At 43.3% G+C, this 16,418-nt stretch overlaps 1 long non-coding RNA gene, 2 other non-coding genes and 1 pseudogene across 3 annotated transcripts; 3 read left to right on the top strand and 1 right to left on the bottom strand.

Moving 5' to 3' along the window:
• Positions 1-2,071: 2,071 nt before the first annotated feature.
• LOC142654177 (U2 spliceosomal RNA) lies at positions 2,072-2,276 on the top strand (annotated as a pseudogene).
• Positions 2,277-7,244: 4,968 nt separating this feature from the next.
• LOC142652847 (uncharacterized) lies at positions 7,245-8,010 on the bottom strand. The gene is made up of 3 exons (XR_012847950.1): positions 7,924-8,010; positions 7,418-7,499; positions 7,245-7,320 (listed from the first exon to the last, which is right to left on the bottom strand). It is a non-coding gene; the product is annotated as an uncharacterized LOC142652847 (long non-coding RNA).
• A 448-nt stretch (positions 8,011-8,458) lies between these two features.
• Positions 8,459-8,649, top strand: LOC142653814 (U2 spliceosomal RNA). Its single transcript, XR_012848673.1, has one exon. It is a non-coding gene; the product is annotated as a U2 spliceosomal RNA (small nuclear RNA).
• A 6,579-nt stretch (positions 8,650-15,228) lies between these two features.
• On the top strand, positions 15,229-15,416 carry LOC142654051 (U2 spliceosomal RNA). The gene has a single exon (XR_012848848.1). It is a non-coding gene; the product is annotated as a U2 spliceosomal RNA (small nuclear RNA).
• Positions 15,417-16,418: the final 1,002 nt, after the last annotated feature.

Here is a 16,418-nt window from a genome sequence, read left to right as displayed (position 1 = left end):
TAAAAAACTGGCGTCCTATTACTCTTTTAAACGTTGATTGTAAAATTTTAGCTAAACTAATAACAATCCGTTTTAAACCTTTTATTCATAAATTAATCCATCCAAACCAGGTATGTGGGGTACCTGGGAGGTCAATTACTGAGTCCCTGAATATTTTACGTGACATCATTTGGTATTTTAAAGAAAGGGGTCAAAGTCTTGCTATTTTATCCTTAGATTTCGAGAAGGCTTTTGACCGGGTCTCCCATGAATATCTTTTTATGGTTCTTAAAAAGATGGCTGTTCCTGAAATTATTTTAACACGTATTAAGCTTTTATATCGATCCTGTTTTAGCCAAATTTCTATCAACGGATTTTTAACTAAAGGTGTTCCTCTTTTATCAGGGGTGAAACAGGGGTGCCCGTTGTCTCCGCTCCTTTTTATTTGTGCCATAGAACCTCTGTTCACCCTAATAAGAGATGATAAAGTCATCAGAGGCGTGCCCATACCTGGAGGAAGGGGGAACCAGGTAAAAATCCTGGGCTATATGGATGACGCCACCGTCCTATGCCCAGACGCCGCTTCTATGAGAAGGGCATTGAGGAACACCGGCTTTTTTTGTGAAGCCTCTGGTTTTAAATTAAACGTTGATAAGTGTGACTGTTTTTATACTGGTGTATGGGATTCCTCTGTGACACCAGGAGTTAACATGCAGCAGGATCAGATAAAAATTTTAGGAATTGTTTTTAATCAAGAAAACGATGGGAGACCCAATTGGGATTCAGTAATTGCCAAAATGGAAAAAAAGGTTTTAATGTGGAATTTGAGAAATCTCACCATGGAGGGAAAAGTTTTAATAATTAAATCTGTTTTATTACCTATAATGCTCTATGTAGCTATGGTTTTCCCTCCAACAATTTTATATATTAAAAAAGTGACCAGGATCTGTTTTATGTTTTTATGGGGTTCCAAAATGGAAAAACTAAAACGTGATTTTATGTACAGATGTAAGGACAATGGCGGGAGAGATGTTCCTAACCTTTTTAACTTCTTTTACATTAAATACTTTTGCTTCTGTTTTAAAATGTATAATTCTGATGGTATTTTTAGCTACTTTTTAAAGTACGCTACGGGCATGATTTTTAAACGATGGTTTCGTGTCCCTTTGAATTCTCCTGTGCTTCTGTGTCCCCCAAAACAATATGCGGTGCTCGAAAAAACTGTCAGGCTCCTAGGTCTCCAAGAATTGGGGCCTGACATATTGGGGGACCAGAAAAAAGTGTCACTCTCCTGTAGGCGGCAGGAAGATACACTGGCAGTTTCAAATTTCTCACAGGCAAGGTCCAAGGTGGTGTGGCGGAACGTTTTCGGGAAATTTATGGCAAATGTGCACAGGGACCTTGCCTGGGCAATCGTTCACCAGTGCCTCCCTACCCGTGAATTCCAGCATAGGCGAGGACTGGTGGCGAGAGCCAAGTGCCCGAGAGACAGGTGTGGTGACGACGAGACGGTAATGCACCTGTTTTGGAACTGCCCATATGCACAGGAGGTTTGGAGGAAGGTAGGCCCATTGCTGAAATGGGCCTGCGGTCTTAAAGATCTTAAATTTGAATACGTGTTTTATGGTCTTTTTAACTGCCCAAGTTTTAAACAGCAAATGGTCTGTTGGATCATTTTAAACTGTTTTAAGAATGCCATCTGGAAGGTTAGGAACATTCTGCTTTTTAAACATGATTTTATTGACGTTAAAAATTGTGTGAAATATGCCCTAAGTGAAATGTATATTTATTATCTTAGGGACAAAAAGCAGCTAGGGGTAAAAGAAGCAACATCCATGTGGTGTTTGCAAATGTGGAATACCATAACATTGTAAATAAAAATGGTTTTATTCTTTTATGTCTTTTATGCCCTGTACAAATTTTATCCTGCTATTGTTCTGTACTTTTATTATAACATCTGTATTACTGGTCTTATTATTATTCTTTTGTATTCATTTAAATGTATGAATATTTATGTATTATGCCATTGATTTTATCTTGTGGTTTCAATTCTTAAAAAAAAGTCTGTAAAATATATTATTTTTGCCAATAAAAAACTTTGTTGAAACCTAAAAAAAAAAAAAAAAAAAAAAAAAAAAAAAAAATCTGTTCTTATCAGTTTAATATCTGATACGTCCCCTATCTGGGGACCATATATTAAATGGATTTTTAGAACAGGGAGATGGAAATAGAGCTTGCTCTGTCCACTCCACGCATTGACCTGGTATTGCAGTATTTCCAGGACCGGTGCACCCTTTCCTTATGTGTTGACTAAAATCAGATTCCAAAAGTGTTTTTTTGTGTTTGCCATTGTTTCTGTCTTTCTGATGGGATCTCCCCTTTTAATCCCATTATTTCAACACCTGTTGGACAATGCATTTGTACAGTCATGTGTGATAATGAGCTAATTTATTAAATGCAATTAATTAATACATTGCCACCTCTTGTTGTGTGTGTGTCTTCTGTGTTTCTGTGTTTCCGGCATTTCACATTGGAACAGCTCATTCACCTTCCTTGTCTTCTCTCCGCCCTCCCTCCTAGGTAAGTTAAAGAGCTGCACCTGAGCCAGCCACTGATTGATGCAGCACCACAGTCAAATAGTGGAGTGGAGTGGAGTAGGGGAACAGCAAACAGCCATTAAAGCAGCCAGCCGCCTACCCGCCACAATGGACCTACCTGTGTACACTAGATGGATGTGATGGAATGTACTGTCGTCCCTACATTTCAAGAAGAAGTAAGAATTGCAGTTGCAACAAACCCTTGCTTGCCTACAAAGAGAGCAGCAATTTGGATTTGTTACTTTGTTACCTGGAAGAATAACAAACTGTGCAAGGATGGAGGTTGTAGGAGCAAGGAGAAGTTGTCTGTAAAGTTGGTGGATGCCTATTTTCCATTTTGCAGTCCCTTGTCTCCCTCTTGTGGCCTCCTGGAGGCAACTAGCTGTGCAAAAAAAAGACAGCCTGGCGGCCGGCTGTTGCAGTGTTGCCCTCTCAGGCAACACTGAGTGACTGACTGAGCCGCACCGTCTTATATAAAGTTCAGACGGAACTTTGCACGTGTCATAGTGGAGCCCTCAGGATTCCAGAGCCAGCTTTCTGACATCATAATGGGGCCTCAGAGATAAAAGCCTGGGCCCAGGCAGTGTTGGTCAGTGCTGCTCAGCAGGCAGCACTGGACTGGACTGGATTACAGCTGATACAAGGTGTGAAGGAACAAGGGGTGGCTGTGGGCATGCACTTGCTGCCGCTGCCAGTGTTTATCTGCATGGCAGGAGGGCATTTGGGCGTTGCCAGGAAGGCGTTTTTATGTAGATTCCTCCTCTTTCAGCACTGCATTGTGGTGCAAGCAAAAGAAGCAAATCCTGTCTGGCTTCCTCTCCGGCCTTTATTCACCTCCCGCTTAGTAGCTGTAAATGTGTGTGAGCCTGCAGGGCCCCATGGAATTGCCTAGGAGTAGGCTGAATCAATCGCTGCAAGGGGTGAACAGCAGTATTAGGCAGGCTCGGTCAACGCCCGGCCCATTCGGGTTATCGCTTCTCGGCCTTTTGGCTAAGCTCAAGTGGCTTGTCAGAGGGTCTCCTAGCCTGTCATACCCTTGGCCTTAGAGCATTGGCAGTTTACTGTCTGAAGCTCTATGCTGCTATAAGGGGAAGACCACGGAGAACAAGAAGGCGATCGACTGAGTTCCCAGACAGGGATACAGATAATATGGCTTCTTATGGCCGAATCCGATTCCTGGAGCGTGGACAAAATTTTGTGAAGAACGGCATCCGAATTGATATTGGAGAAAATTATCGGGAGGAGTTCGGATTGAAACATCTGGCTACAGAGATCCTGTTTGGACTTCTTCTGGTGGAAAAGAATGACATTCTCTGCCTACAACATCCGGCAAAAGACTATTATATCCTGGTCTTGGAGACAACAGCTGCCTGCCAGAACTTCTACCAGACTCTGAAATTGAAAGAGGGGAGTCCAGAGCTGGAAGGACTTAAATTCACCTTGCTGTACTCCTATGGTGAAGCGTATGTGACTGTCTTCATGTACAATCCGTATGTCACCATGGACAATATTGCTCGGTTCCTGCTGCGGTATTGTACGGACATTAAAAATGGCCAGAAGGTGATGGACGAAGTTGGCCTATGGACAGGCAAATACAAATTTTTGGTGAAGTTTGGAGCAGACCCAGATGGGATTGGGGGAGTTCACCACCCGCCTTCCAATTTCACCATTGGCCGTGACAGAGGCTATCTGTTCTACAACAATATGCCCTCCTATTGTAGGAAATGTAGGAAGTTTGGGCACAAGCCAGATGGATGTAAAGCAGAGGCGGCTGACACACGCTTCTGCAGTCACTGTGGGAAACTTGGCCACAATAGAGACGAGTGTCAGGAGGAGATCACATGTAATCTGTGTGGTGGGAAGAGACACACGTTCAAAGATTGCCCAGATAGGGTAAAGACTTGGGCGCAGGTTGCAGCGTCAGCTCAACAACAACCTGGACTGACTATTCTATCCAAGGAGCCTGCTGCTGGGCCATCTGTTGCTGGCCTCATACGGAAGGTGGCCCCAGTATCAGAGGGAAAAAAGAACCTATCCGTTATCCTGAGTCCTTCCGTAATGGTGGCAGGTCCTGTAGCAGTTACAGAGTCCGATGTCCCATCCGAGGCCAAGGGTCTGCCATCTAGCGGTTCTCGTGTGACTGATGTCCGCTCTCCCGGTCTTCCTGATGGCCAAGAGGATGACTGGGGTGAAGTGATGGAGCTGGAGGAGAAAAGAAAAAGGAAAAAGGTTGAGTCGGCTGAGTCTAGTAGTGTCAAGTCGAAAAAGACTATGAAGGCAAAATTAAAAGACGTACAGCCAGTGCTGGCAATGGAGACACCGCAACCAGTATCGGCAATTGAGATGTCTCAACCTATCCAGCCCACCATGGATATCCAGGAGTTCGTAACTCCAAGCCTGGGGGATATACTTCCTGAACTTTCTGATTCTGATGGGTCATCATGAAGTCTGAATGATGTCCTGTCTGAAGTTGCTCTCGCTGAATGTGAGGAGTGTGAGGAGCTCTGCCAGAAGGGCTGCCTTTTTTTCGTTTTTGAGCACATTGAACTTTGATATTGTTTTTCTGCAAGAATGTGATATAGATCACAGTATGGACTATAAAGAGCTGAGAGACAGTTGGCCTCACGGACAATCGGTTTGGTCAGGCGAAAATTCAAATAAGTCAACAGGAGTAGGTGTTTTATTGAAAGGGCAGAATTGCCGAATTATTTCCTTTGTTGAACTTATCCCCGGGAGGGCGCTTTTAGTTATTGTTGACTATAATGGGAGTGAAGTGAAACTCCTCAATGTGTATGCCTCACCTGATACTAATGAAAGGTCAGAATTGATTGAAGATATCCAGCCATTTATTGCCGGCTCAACATCGCTTGTAGTAGCAGGTGATCTCAATTGTGCACTCGAAAGTGAAGATCGAACTGGAGGTGCTGCAAGAAGAGTAGATAAAACCGTGCAACAGTGGAAAAATTTCATTTGCGATTTTGAATTGTCTGATGTATGGAGGAGTCTGAAGAGGTCTGAACCAGGTTATACCTGGGAGAACATTACAGTCAAGTCCAGACTGGATTATGTACTCACATCGAAAAATATGAAGCCAGTGGATATTAAGATTGAAGACAATATCTTCTCTGACCATAAAATGCTCAGTGCAACTATTCATATCCCTGCAAATGAAAGAGGAAGAGGAGTATGGAGATTAAATACCAGCTTTCTGGAAGACAAAGTGATGCAGGAGGAATTCATTGTAGCCTACAAAAAATGGGCAACTGCTAAAGGAAAATTTCCATCAATCCTAGAATGGTGGGACAATACTAAAGAGAAGATCAAGATCTTCTTCTTAGATTATGGGATTAAAAGAGCCCGAGAGAAGAAAAGGTGGTACAAGAGACTCAACACAAAATTACAGACTTACCTGAGTTTGAAGAACGCTGGTGTTGATGTCGCTGACCTGGTGGGAAAAATTAAAAAAGAAATTAAAGAGGTCATCCATCAAAAAGGACAAGAAGTGATCTTTAATACTAAAGTGCAACAGTTGGAAAATAACGAGAAATGTTCACGCTTCTTTTTCAAGAAAAGTATGGAACAGAAAAATATCATGACCAATATCGCTGGTCAAACCAGCAAAGAAGGTATGCTTCAAGAGGCCAAGAAATTCTATCAGACTCTCTTTGACAAAAAGAAGATAGATATGTCTTATGTCTCACACGCCCTAGAAGCGCTAGAACTTAAGCTTGGCCAAGCTGAGAAAGAAGACTTATGCAAGGAACTTACCTTGGGAGAACTCCTGAGTGTAATCAAGAGTTTCGCAAGAGGGAAGGCTCCAGGATCAGATGGTCTATCAGTGGAGTTCTTTTCAACATTCTGGAACACTCTGAAGGAAGACCTGCTGGAGATCTTCAAAGCAGCAATGAAGAGCGAGCTGTTACCTGAGTCATGGAGGAGAGGAATAGTTACTTTGCTGTTCAAGAAAGGAGACAAGACCAGCCTTGAAAATTGGAGGCCAATAACCCTCCTCAATGTCGATTACAAGGTGTTATCCAAAATCTTGGTCAATAGAATTAAGAAACACATCGACAAGGTCATCCACCAAGACCAAGTTTGCGGGGTACCGGGTAGAAGTATCGCAGATAACCTAAATACCATCAGGGACTGCATCTGGTACTCCAAAGACAGAAAGCAAGATTTGGCCGTGTTGTCACTGGACTTTCAGAAGGCCTATGACCGAGTCTCGCACGAGTTTCTGTGGCTTGTGCTGAAGAAAATGAATTTTCCTGAGACAGTGATCAAACAAGTCGCATTACTGTACAAAGAATCCTATAGCCAAGTTACCATTAATGGCTTCTTGTCTGGAAAAGTGGATCTGATGTCTGGGGTAAAACAAGGATGCCCCCTGTCGCCCATCCTCTTCATCTGTGTCCTCGAACCCCTGCTCACGCTGTTGAGGAAAGAGAAGATCATTAGAGGGGTGCCGATTCCAGGAGGAGGTGGGCAGTCAGTGAAAGTAAGTGCCTATATGGACGATGTCAATATTTTATGCTCCAATAAACAATCTGTGAGGAGGGCGCTACTGCTAACAGACTTCTTCTGTCAAGCATCAGGATTCAGATTGAATAAGAATAAGTGCGACTGCTTCACACTGAAGGAATGGAGGGATTTCGACTTACCAGAGGTCAATACCCAGTGCGACAGAATCAAAATTCTTGGTGTCATATTCACGCCCCAGAATGATGGAAAAGAAAGCTGGGAGCTGATAAGTGAAAAGGTGAAGAAGAAGATTGAGTTTTGGAAACTCAGACAGCTAACAATTGAAGGGAAGAACTTGGTCATCAAAGCACTAGTACTACCTCTGCTGTTGTACTTGAGCCAGGTTTTTCTACCAAGCGAAAATCGTCTTAAGGAACTCCAAAGGATATGTTTCCATTTCATCTGGAATTCAAAAATGGAGAAAGTTAGACGAGAGATAATGTACAAGCAGAAGAAGAATGGAGGAAAGGAGATTATCTTCTTTAAACGCTTTCTATATCTGCAGTATTTCTCCTTGTGTTTCAAGAACATCAAGACGAATAAAACCTGGGCCTATTTTCTAAGGTATGCCGCTGGACACGTGTTCAGAAAGAGAAAGTGGATAGAGCTGCCCCTTACAAAGCCTACCCTGCTGCTACCACCTGTGCAGTATGTATGTTTGGAAAGAACCATCCGTGTCTACCAACTGGAAGGTATGGAACAGGAACATCTTAAGAATGCCAGAAAGCTGAGAATGTTGCTGGACAGTCACCAAGAGACAACAAATGTGAGTAACTTCACAACATCAAAGTCTATGGAGCTATGGAGAAACACCAACGCTCCTTACCTATCCAATGTTCTTAAAGACTTGTCTTGGATGATTCTACACGAAAGTCTCCCTACCAGGGCATTTCAGTATAGAAGAGGGCTCGTCTCCACTCCAAGATGCCCAAGAGCTGGGTGTCCTGGAGAAGAAAGCGTCATGCACTTAATGTGGAACTGTGCCTATGCTCAGAAGGTATGGAAAACTGTTGGCATTCTACTGAAATTTACCTGTGAATTAAGGTTCCTGAACCATGAAGTGGTGCTGTATGGAGACTTCAAGCATCCTGTGGGAGAGAAGAAGAGAGTGTTGTGGATTATCTTGAACTGTTTAAAAAATGCCCTATGGAAGGTGCGCAACATCTTACTGTTCAGAAGAGACACCATTTCCGAGAAAGACTGTATAAAGCTGGCCCTAAGTGAAATTTACGTCTTCTATTTGTTGGACAGGAAGAGAGTGGGTCCAAAAGCCTCAAGCTGGTGGAATTTAAGAAGTTGGAACGTCCTGTTGGAAGATGTTTGAACTGAAGCTTTTTTCTGTTTCGCAGATTTTATAAGAAATAGCTGAATAAGAACTAAAAAAATTAAAATGTAAAAATCTGTTCTTATCAGTTTAATATCTGATACGTCCCCTATCTGGGGACCATATATTAAATGGATTTTTAGAACAGGGAGATGGAAATAGAGCTTGCTCTGTCCACTCCACGCATTGACCTGGTATTGCAGTATTTCCAGGACCGGTGCACCCTTTCCTTATGTGTTGACTAAAATCAGATTCCAAAAGTGTTTTTTTGTGTTTGCCATTGTTTCTGTCTTTCTGATGGGATCTCCCCTTTTAATCCCATTATTTCAACACCTGTTGGACAATGCATTTGTACAGTCATGTGTGATAATGAGCTAATTTATTAAATGCAATTAATTAATACATTGCCACCTCTTGTTGTGTGTGTGTCTTCTGTGTTTCTGTGTTTCCGGCATTTCACATTGGAACAGCTCATTCACCTTCCTTGTCTTCTCTCCGCCCTCCCTCCTAGGTAAGTTAAAGAGCTGCACCTGAGCCAGCCACTGATTGATGCAGCACCACAGTCAAATAGTGGAGTGGAGTGGAGTAGGGGAACAGCAAACAGCCATTAAAGCAGCCAGCCGCCTACCCGCCACAATGGACCTACCTGTGTACACTAGATGGATGTGATGGAATGTACTGTCGTCCCTACATTTCAAGAAGAAGTAAGAATTGCAGTTGCAACAAACCCTTGCTTGCCTACAAAGAGAGCAGCAATTTGGATTTGTTACTTTGTTACCTGGAAGAATAACAAACTGTGCAAGGATGGAGGTTGTAGGAGCAAGGAGAAGTTGTCTGTAAAGTTGGTGGATGCCTATTTTCCATTTTGCAGTCCCTTGTCTCCCTCTTGTGGCCTCCTGGAGGCAACTAGCTGTGCAAAAAAAAGACAGCCTGGCGGCCGGCTGTTGCAGTGTTGCCCTCTCAGGCAACACTGAGTGACTGACTGAGCCGCACCGTCTTATATAAAGTTCAGACGGAACTTTGCACGTGTCATAGTGGAGCCCTCAGGATTCCAGAGCCAGCTTTCTGACATCATAATGGGGCCTCAGAGATAAAAGCCTGGGCCCAGGCAGTGTTGGTCAGTGCTGCTCAGCAGGCAGCACTGGACTGGACTGGATTACAGCTGATACAAGGTGTGAAGGAACAAGGGGTGGCTGTGGGCATGCACTTGCTGCCGCTGCCAGTGTTTATCTGCATGGCAGGAGGGCATTTGGGCGTTGCCAGGAAGGCGTTTTTATGTAGATTCCTCCTCTTTCAGCACTGCATTGTGGTGCAAGCAAAAGAAGCAAATCCTGTCTGGCTTCCTCTCCGGCCTTTATTCACCTCCCGCTTAGTAGCTGTAAATGTGTGTGAGCCTGCAGGGCCCCATGGAATTGCCTAGGAGTAGGCTGAATCAATCGCTGCAAGGGGTGAACAGCAGTATTAGGCAGGCTCGGTCAACGCCCGGCCCATTCGGGTTATCGCTTCTCGGCCTTCTGGCTGAGATCAAGTGTAGTGCTGGTTACTTGTAGTCAGTGCTGCCTGGTCTTAGTTGGGAGGTGCTCAGGTACCCTCTCTCTCGGCCTCGGGGGATCGTCCAGGTTCGCCTGGACTTCACCCCCGTGCTGCTATTTGGGAGAGAGGCTTAGTCCTGAGCAACGAGTTGCGATCCACATATCCCCCGTGTAGGCTTCGGCCGAAAAGGGGAAGCTGCGTAGACGTTGCGTCACCAACGGGTGGCGTAACTTTCCCGAAATCCCCTCACCATGGACGAAAGTCCTGGTGACATACCGGCGTATGCCCGGATAAAAAATACAATCCGTGTTATTGTATCAGAAGAGAAGGCGACAACCTGCGGCCTGAAGTTCTTGGTGGAGACCGTGCTTGTTGGCATTTTCAACATTCAGAAGCGGGAGATATTGGCGGTGCAAGACTATCCAAGGAGAAGAACATATGACATAACGTTTGTACAGAATGGAGTGTTCCAAGATCTGCTGGCGGCATACATGGTAAAAAACGATCCGAGACTGGACGGTATTGAATTTTACGAACATGTGTTGGACATCACTAAGATGATTGTGATAAAAATGTACTGCCCGTTTGCTGATTTAAAAGATGTGATGTCCTTTTTATCCCCCTATTTCAAAAGTGTAAAATGTATTGGCAAAATAATGAACGAAGTTGGAGTTTGGACGTCAAAGTGGAGATTTTTAGTAACTTGTTATAGAGATGCCAATACAGCAGGGGGGATAATGTTGCCGCCAGCACGCTTTAAATTAGGTGATATGGCAGGAGATCTTTTTTATACAGGAATGCCTCCATTCTGTAGAAAATGTCAAAAGTACGGTCACACCAAAGAGTTCTGCGAAAGCACCTGTAGGAATTGTGGCAGCTCTGAGCACGAGGCCAAAACTTGCCCTCTGGGGAAAAGGTGTCGTTTTTGCAGCCGAGTTGGTCATCTATATGCTACTTGTCCCCACAGATCGGAACAACCCGAGGTCCGGCCGAGGCGTCCAGAGCAGCCAGCAGGCCAGATCGCCCCCGCACAAGGAGAGGAACCAGGAGGTGAAGAGGCAAATGACATGGACACCTCCAGCAGACCCCCCCAAACAGGTGACCCAAAAGAGCAAAGGCGGTTTAAGAGAAGAGCCAGTGATCAGCGGACGAAAAAGCCCCCTCAGGAAACGGAGGAGATGGGTAGTTCGGATGAAGCTGATCCGCCTGGGCCGCAGGAGGTGCTGGGTCAGCCTGTACCTGAGGCAGAGGACCCGGGCGGAGCGGCAGCAAGGACTAAAAGGCGTAGGGCGTACTCAGAGGTGGCAGCGGGGGTGCCGATGGGAGTACCTGCTAGAGCGAAAGCAGGGAAACCAGTTGACGCGCCCCCGGAAGCACCAGCTGAAGGTCTCCCCCCTTCTCGCCAGTTGGGGGAGACAAGCATAGCTACCTCTGAGGTGACAGAAGTCCCGGAAACGGCCGCGAGTGCGTTTCCTGCCCCTATCGTAGGGGAGGAGGCTGCCATACAAGATGCTCCAGAAACCTTGCCCGTGGAGTCCATATGGGACCCATTTTCGATCAGTGCCTCAGGTATGGCGGGGGGTCAGCTGTCTGACATGAGTTCCTCTCCAATCTCCTCAAGTTATACAGTCGGTTTGAAGTCGGAGGGCGATGAGAGTTCGAGTGAGGTCTCTGGTAACGCCGAGGACTGCTGAGGCCACCTCGGGTAAGATTACATAAGACTGTCTCTTTTCCCTTTTCCTCATGGCAGAGTTAGGTGGCATTTCCTTAAATGTTAGGAGCGTGCATTCCAAGACGAGAAGAGCTGCCCTGTTTGATTATCTTTCTATTTTTTCCGCCACTGTTTTTTTCCTACAGGAATGCTGTATCCCACATCGCACGAACTACAACAAATATAAGGAAGACTGGAGACTCGGACCTTCAGTGTGGTCCGGGTCTAACGATTCCAGAGCCGCAGGTGTCGCCATTTTATTTAAAGGGAACGTTTTAATTGACAGTTTTAATGAAATTTTACCAGGTAGAATTTTATTGGTCAAAGCTTTTATAGACGGTATTAGATGGCAGTTTTTAAATTTTTATGGGTCCTCGGACAAGAATGAAAGAGCTAGAATGCTAGAGATTTTACCCCTTTTTTTAAACGATTCAGAGCCACTTGTTTTAGCGGGTGATTTTAATTGTATTTTAAAGGGGGAACGCCGGTTCTCTAACTCAGTAAGCAGGAATTATGACAAAACCTCCTCATTATTAAAAGATATAGTTACTGATTTTAAACTTACTGATGTTTTTAAGAAATGTAACAGCAATTTATCTGCAGAGGCCGGCGTCACCTGGAGCAATGTGAACTGTAGCTCCAGGATCGATTTTATATTCTGCTCTTATCAAGTACTGCCTTTTAAATGTGATCTTAATCCCAATGTTTTATCTGATCATAAATTATTGTATTTTAAAGTTAAAAATGATATTGGGAAAAATACTGTCAAAAAAGCCTGGAAAATGAACGTTTCCCTTTTAGATGATCCGCAAATTTTATCTGATTTTATTACCTTTTATAAGGGCTGCAGACGGGTAAGACATCCAAATATGTCCATAGTCTCATGGTGGGAGAAAATAAAAATAAAAATAAGAGACTTTTTCATAAAAATCGGAAGGAGAAAAGCAAAAGAAAAACAGGATTTTTTTGCTAATTTGAATACCCGGCTGCAGACCCAATACAAGTTCAGAGAACAGGGTATGCAGGTGGAGGAGGAGATTATGGAGATTAGGAAGGAGATCTCCCAGTGCCTGGAGCAGAGAGGTAAGGAAATTGTCTTTCGCTCAAAAATGAAACACCTCGAGGAAAATGAGACCTGCTCCAGGTACTTTTTTAAGAAAATTAACGATAAGCATACCCTGTTAGACAATGTTGATGGAGATACAAACACTGACAATATTTTAAAAAAGGTACACAGATTTTATGCGGATCTTTTTAATATAAAGCTTGTTAATGTTGATTTGATGAACGACTCATTGAAGGAGGTTGACGCTGTTTTAAATCCTGTCTCCAAAGATTTTTTATTACAGGATATTACGGAACAGGAGATTTTAGATACCATCAAGAGTTTTAAAACAGGTAAAGTCCCTGGCCCTGATGGTATACCCATAGAGTTTTATGTCACATTTTATGGAGTTTTAAAAGAGGATCTCTATTCCCTTTTTACTCAAGTTTTTAGAACAAAAGCCCTCCCGGGGTCCTGGAAGAAAGGTGAGGTGTCCCTGCTTTATAAAAAGGGGGACAAAACAGATATTAAAAACTGGAGGCCTATCACCTTACTAAACGCAGACTATAAAATAATGGCCAAGATTTGCGCGAATAGACTAAAGGCTGTTATAGAGAAAATCGTCCACTCCAACCAAGTCTGTGGGATACCTGGGAGGAGCATATGGGACAATTTAAACCTTTTAAAAGATGCTATTGGTGATACGAAGGAGAGAAAAGGCAGATTGGCGGTTTTATCCATAGATTTCGAGAAAGCCTTTGATAGAGTATCACATTTTTATCTTTTTAAGGTTTTAGAAAAGATGGGTATACCAGAAGGTTTTTTACAGTCTCTGAAGGCCTTTTATGAAAATTGTACGAGCAAGATTTTAGTAAAGGGTTTTAAGACACAGGATGTCCTTTTAAACTCCGGAGTGAAGCAGGGGTGTCCCTTGTCCCCACTACTTTTTATATGTGCGATCGAGCCTCTACTCTGCAGATTGAGGAATGACAGGCAGATATGTGGAGTCCCCCTGCCGGGCGGGGGGGGACTAGAGGCAAAAGTGGTGGGGTACATGGATGATGTCGCGGTCCTGTGCAGGGACGCCCCGTCACTGCAAAAAGCATTACAACAGATATACCAATTTTGCTGCTCCTCCGGTTTTAAAGTCAATTTTAATAAAAGTAATATTTTAAATATTGGCAATATGATTTTACAGGACATTCCAGTCCCTGTGTCGGAGTCTGTACAGATTTTAGGGGTCTCCTTCAATGAGTCAAACAATGGTTTTATCAGTTGGGACTTGGTGGCACAAAAAGTTAATAAGAAAATTTGTTTATGGAATCTTAGAAAACTGACAATGGAGGGAAAAATTTTAATCACAAAAATGGTGATTTTACCAATTTTATTATATCTAAGTATGGTTTTCCCTCCCCCTGATATTTTATTAAAAAAGATTACCAAGGCATGTTTTACATTTTTATGGAATTCTAGGATGGAGAAGCTCAGGAGAGAAAAAGTGATGTTACCAAAGCTAATGGGTGGTAAAGATTTTCCAAATATAAAAGCATTTCTTTTAATCCATTTTTTTACACTGTGTCTTAATACTGTTTTTAAGGAACACTACTGGTCTTATTTTATCCGTTTTAACACTGGCTATTTTATGAGGAGGTACGGATGGTTCTCTACGGTTTTAAGCTCGCCATATGCTTTTAACCTGCCAGACCAGTATAAGATTTTAGAAAAAATAGTGAACCTTTTTAACCTAAAAGACAAAAGAATAGAAGATGTAAAAAATAGTAAATATGTTTTAAAGGAAATAAAAGAAAATGTTTTAATAGCCCCCATTAGCAATTTTAATGAAAACAAATGCAAAATTATCTGGAGCATGGTTAATGCTAAATTCATTTTTAATTCACAGAAGGATCTGGCCTGGAGCTGCGCCCACGAGTGTCTTCCATGCCGGGCATTCCAGCATCGAAGGGGACTGACCAACTCGGCTGCGTGTCCAAGGGGAGGATGCCGCGATGACGAGACAGTCTTACATCTCTTTTGGCAATGTTATTTTTCACAACTAATATGGACAAAAATCCTCCCCTTGATGAAGAAGATAACCGGAATAAAAAGAATTACAAGTGAAGGCGTATTTTACGGATGTCTGGAGTGCCCAACAAGGACTCAGAAAATTATGGCATGGAAGATTACTAACTGCGTTAAAGCAGCTCTGTGGGCGGCCAGGAATATTCTTTTATTCAAACATGAAATTTTATCTGTGAATGATATTTTAGGAATTTGTTTTTATGAAATGCACAAGTATTATCTTTTAGACAAAAAATTCTCTCCTGTTTTAAGTAGAAAATGGTTTTTTAGCGAATGGAATTCTATAATATGATGCCACCAAGTGCCCTTTTATAAATTGTATGATTTTAATCTGACAATTTGTATTTATTTTTTAACCATTGTTGTAAAATGTGAATCCCTGTAAAAATGTTGAAAAATGTTAATTTATTGTAAAACCTGAAAAATTTTAAATAAACGGTTACCCCCAAAGTTGGGGTAGTCAACTTAAAAAAATCTGTTCTTATCAGTTTAATATCTGATACGTCCCCTATCTGGGGACCATATATTAAATGGATTTTTAGAACAGGGAGATGGAAATAGAGCTTGCTCTGTCCACTCCACGCATTGACCTGGTATTGCAGTATTTCCAGGACCGGTGCACCCTTTCCTTATGTGTTGACTAAAATCAGATTCCAAAAGTGTTTTTTTGTGTTTGCCATTGTTTCTGTCTTTCTGATGGGATCTCCCCTTTTAATCCCATTATTTCAACACCTGTTGGACAATGCATTTGTACAGTCATGTGTGATAATGAGCTAATTTATTAAATGCAATTAATTAATACATTGCCACCTCTTGTTGTGTGTGTGTCTTCTGTGTTTCTGTGTTTCCGGCATTTCACATTGGAACAGCTCATTCACCTTCCTTGTCTTCTCTCCGCCCTCCCTCCTAGGTAAGTTAAAGAGCTGCACCTGAGCCAGCCACTGATTGATGCAGCACCACAGTCAAATAGTGGAGTGGAGTGGAGTAGGGGAACAGCAAACAGCCATTAAAGCAGCCAGCCGCCTACCCGCCACAATGGACCTACCTGTGTACACTAGATGGATGTGATGGAATGTACTGTCGTCCCTACATTTCAAGAAGAAGTAAGAATTGCAGTTGCAACAAACCCTTGCTTGCCTACAAAGAGAGCAGCAATTTGGATTTGTTACTTTGTTACCTGGAAGAATAACAAACTGTGCAAGGATGGAGGTTGTAGGAGCAAGGAGAAGTTGTCTGTAAAGTTGGTGGATGCCTATTTTCCATTTTGCAGTCCCTTGTCTCCCTCTTGTGGCCTCCTGGAGGCAACTAGCTGTGCAAAAAAAAGACAGCCTGGCGGCCGGCTGTTGCAGTGTTGCCCTCTCAGGCAACACTGAGTGACTGACTGAGCCGCACCGTCTTATATAAAGTTCAGACGGAACTTTGCACGTGTCATAGTGGAGCCCTCAGGATTCCAGAGCCAGCTTTCTGACATCATAATGGGGCCTCAGAGATAAAAGCCTGGGCCCAGGCAGTGTTGGTCAGTGCTGCTCAGCAGGCAGCACTGGACTGGACTGGATTACAGCTGATACAAGGTGTGAAGGAACAAGGGGTGGCTGTGGGCATGCACTTGCTGCCGCTGCCAGTGTTTAT

Source organism: Rhinoderma darwinii, chromosome 5, assembly GCF_050947455.1.
Source record: "Rhinoderma darwinii isolate aRhiDar2 chromosome 5, aRhiDar2.hap1, whole genome shotgun sequence".
NCBI classification, from domain to species: Eukaryota; Metazoa; Chordata; class Amphibia; order Anura; family Rhinodermatidae; genus Rhinoderma; species Rhinoderma darwinii.
This window is presented reverse-complemented; position numbering and strand designations above follow the sequence as displayed.